Here is a 4,555-nt window from a genome sequence, read left to right on the forward strand (position 1 = left end):
GGTCATTTCCTTTCTGTTTAGCAAAATGGCAAAAGATAAATCCTATAATGTAATTATTCATTTTATACTTCAAGAACACATAGTTTAAATACAGAATTCAAATCCAGGGTTCCAAATGTCCTGTCTCTTTAACTTCACTGTGCTAACAAGTATTACAAGCTGTTTGAGACCACTAGAAACTTAAATCTCAGAGTGAAAGCACTGAAATTAAAGGGGATCGGGAAAAGTTTCTTGTAGAAGGGAGGGCTTGAAGGAAGCAAGGAGACAGAGATGAGAAGGGTGAACATTTCGTTTCAGGCACAAGGGAGTTGTCAAAACTGATGAAATCACAGGTCTAGTCAGCTCTATTCTCTAATGGACACAGGAATTGTCATTATAACAAACAGAACTTATGAAGCCAACGCAACTGATTGGAAAAATGGCTACCCAAGAAAGCCAACAAGTAAATTTTAGACTTTATTTTCTCCTCCTGAATATAAGCAGAGGAACCTAGAAATGGGACATAAATACAGAGATTTCTCCAAGCCACAAAAACACTATAGCAATATAATGATGTGCTGCTTGACACTTTCTGTTTATTAAACCATTGAAAATGCATCATAAAGCCCTAGATTAATTTAACATACTAGTCACTTTGTATTTATTTATTAAATGTTTGCATTAACTACAATAATGACTTGTGCCCAAAACAGTTCTAAATTCAAATTTAGGTGATAAAATTTTAAAAATATAAAGTTTCGTTCTCCTTATAATTACTCCAAATATAAAATTATAAAACTTTAATTTTAAGATAATCATATCTTAATTTTACATGGGACATTTTGTAAACATTAAGAGATGTAATCCAACAAGACTTCATATATTTTCTACTCAGATCTCTACAGAAACAAACCTGTAAGGTTTCAATTATGTGAAGAAAAATCTGTAACACAACTGCCCAATTACTTACTGTTTTCGATGCCAGTAAACAATGCTGACTTCAAACCCCTTAGAAACATCATTGCAAATTCCCGGGGGCTTGTGACTGACTGCACAGGCTAGGACTAAGAAACAGGAGGGGTGAAGTCCTGTCTGTCCATCTATCATCTGCTCTAAATCACTTAACTTCTGAGTCACTTTCCCCTTCTATGGGATGGGTATACCGTGCCAGGTCTTTACTAAGTCTTCTTCCAACTTTAAGAGTCTTTGAATCAATGTGGATCTGTTTTGCAAGGGTACACTTATATGATATACAAGAGGGAAAGAGTGACACAGAATATTAAGACAAGGGCACCATTTATGATCTACACAGAAGAGAATAGAAAGTAGTTCCAAAAAGGACAAAGCAAGGCAGTACAGGTATTACCAGACTACTCCTGCCCTATCTCACACGTGCCTCCTCGTTTCCCATTCCCAATTCAGCACTTCCAAGGTTTCAGAAATGACCATGTCATTTGACCGACCACCCGCCAGTTCACTTCCCCATCTCCAAGCTTCCTGGACCTTCTCCAGCCACCAGTCCCCTCTTTGTGGTGTTTTCTATCAAAACTTAAACTCTTTCAGGGCAGGGAGAATCTTTCTTTGAATATCAGTATCCCCAAAGCTCACTTAATACATACAGCTTTGGGCTCATTATACTTCAGAAATGCTATTCAATCCATTCATTTAGATTAGGAAGAAACAAAGACATGATTTGAATCCAGGTCCTCGGACCCAGTTCTAAAGCCATTTGTACTCCACCAGGCTTCTTCCAGGGCCAACTAATTACCATTTTGCTTTCAGTGTTCCAAAAGACTTTTAAGCACACACTTTGGCCAGAAACGGAGGTCTCGCCTTTATTTAAATTCTTTAGTTCTCAATTACGTCTCTAAAGTAGGAATGAAATGTGCAAATACACACTGATCCTGCAAGTTGTGACACAATTTCAAGGGTCCTAATTCAAAGGAGCCGCTTATGCCAAGGATGATTCTAAATATCATCAGATGGCATCTCTATCTGAGACAGGAAACAGAGTTAACATGCATCGGGAGGATTTTTGTAATGGCCCTTATTTAAGGAAGTAGCAAAGAAAAGATTACAAAAGGTAACCTGAGGTCTAATTCTTTTCCAGCAGAATGACAAGCCGTCAGAAACTCCAACTTGAAACATATTGTGTGGGTTAGAAATATGCCTAAGTCTGAATTCTGAGTGTGAAGGCACATGCACATACATACCTAGGCAGGTAGGAAATGAAGGGTTTATATGCTTCTCAGCAGGAGAAAGAAGATATGGGAAGTAATACGTTGAATGAATTCTCTTCATGCAGCAATGGTTGGCTGTCATCATATACTTGATAGACTGAAAAGAAAAACAAAATGTCAGGGTACTTTGATCTGCTAGTGAGAACATGTATTCGGCAGCTTTGGGTTTCAAAAAGCAGATGCAATAGTGATCGCTAAGAGTCCAAAGCTCATGACTCTCTGTCATTCCTCTGGAAGCACCAGTCACCAAGGTTCTTCTACCGATCTCTAAAGTGCTAAGTTCCTAGGACAATTCATTTGTCGGCCAAGTTCATCAGGAATAACAGGGAAGATCATGATGGGATGGCTCTGTGGATCAGTTCTTTCAGCAGTACGAACCACATCTTGTTATGTGGTCCATCACCGAGTCACTCGCTACATTACTGCTCTGCTATGTTATCTCCATATCCATGTGATAGACAAGTGAAGAAGTGTGGGGCATCCCTCTTACCTAGACATGGAGGGAGCGGAGCAGAACGATGGCTTAAAATAAGGCTTAGTGTCCTAGTGCCTGTATGAATTTAAGAACTCTTTGAACTACAGAACTACAAATATGATGTCACCTGACAAAGTTAATGAGAGTCCAGAGCAGCCAGGTGAGTAGAAAGAGTGACATAACACAGTGCAAATCCAGCCTCACATACTTACTAGCCGTGTGACCCTGGAATCACCACTTGGACCTCTGCCCACCTCAGTTTGCTCAACTTTTAAACGGGGATAATAATAATAGTTCCCTCCCAGGACTGATGAGAGCATCAAAATGAGATCATGTTTATAAAACATCTTGTAAACCTCTAAGTGCTACAAAATGCTAGCCATTAGAAACTCCACAAATATAAAATATTTCTTGGCCCTTGATGAGAGATCACCACTTACAGAGTTGGCACAGGGCAAGGTTGGAGCACATGGGCAGGACAAGCACCCTCATGTTGTTTAATCCTCTCCTCTGTGGACACTGGTGCCTTCCGGTGGATCTCAGGATTTTTCTTCATCCTATATTAGAATCAGAGAGTGAGGGATGTGTATGTGTGTGAGTGTATAGTCTATATCTCTGCCTCTCTCTGTCTCTTTCTGCTCTCTCTCTGTCTCTCTCTCACTGTCTCTGTCTCTCACACTCTCAATCTGTCTCTCTCTTACTCTCTGTCTCTGTGTGTGTATCTGTGTCTGTCTCCTCCTCCTGTCTCTTTTCCTCATTTTGCTTCTTTGTTTTTTTGACGTAGCCATTTATCAACCTGTGCTCAGTGAAATAGCTGCTGCTGTTGTACAACTAGAGGAAATTTTCCATTTTAAATGTTTTAATCATTATAAAGCTCATTAATTGCTCCTAAGTCATCCTGCCTTTTCTTCTCCCTCTCAGTTTCAGAAAGCCAAAGCAGGAACAAATAAATTAAATAGAATTAAGTGATTTTGTAAAAGCCTAATGCTAATGTGCTACCATCAAGTCCTTCCTCCATGAATAAATTCCAGCATTCCCTTCCCCCTGGACACACAGGATGTGAGAATATTTCCCATGTTCACTGCATCCTGCAGTCCTGCTCTTTCCCTCAAAGAATAATACAGAAAAGGCAAGGTTCTTTTGTATTTCTGCCATTGTTTCCAAGGGTGCTCTTCCCAACTCCCATCCTCAGCCCCTGCCACTCTCAGGGTCCCTCCCAGGCTAGACTTCAATGGAGAGTGTTCTCAGGCCTACCAGGATCCCTAAGCGAATGCCACTTACCCCAGACCAGTTATGGGGGCAGCATCACTGAGGACAAATACAGGATGTGATAATTTCACCATCATACTGTGAATCGGGGAGAAGCAGGGTAAAACTGGTCTCAGAAAAGTTTCCCCAAAGTGGTTCCCAAATAATGGCACAGTAAGTGTCTGCAGCTCTAGGCTACAAAAGCTCTGATGAGAGACCTGTTCTTTAGATTATTTTCTAATTGTTTGTCAACAGAAAGTGAATTGTGTCAGAATTCAATGTGTTTTCAGGAAGAGACCTGAGCACCGGCTGCTGTGTGTCTCCTTCTCCTACCTTCTTCCTGCCTCTGCAGCATGGAGGGCATTTAAGGAACAACCTTGGATTGTAAAGCCGAGATACTGGGAAGAGGGCGGGTCTATCGGGCACATCACGGACCAGGATTCAGTGTCTGGATAGAAGTGAGAAGACAAAGAGAGATGTCAAGGGTAAACACAAGGACAAATGAAGGGAAAAAAAACTGACTGGACGTCGTGATGGTAGCAAAAAAGACTCCAATGAAGAACCAGGAGAGAGAGCCTACCACGTACCTGTGCTCAGGAACACTTTGTCCTTC

This window comes from Antechinus flavipes, chromosome X (genome assembly GCF_016432865.1).
Source record: "Antechinus flavipes isolate AdamAnt ecotype Samford, QLD, Australia chromosome X, AdamAnt_v2, whole genome shotgun sequence".
Classification (NCBI taxonomy): domain Eukaryota; kingdom Metazoa; phylum Chordata; class Mammalia; order Dasyuromorphia; family Dasyuridae; genus Antechinus; species Antechinus flavipes.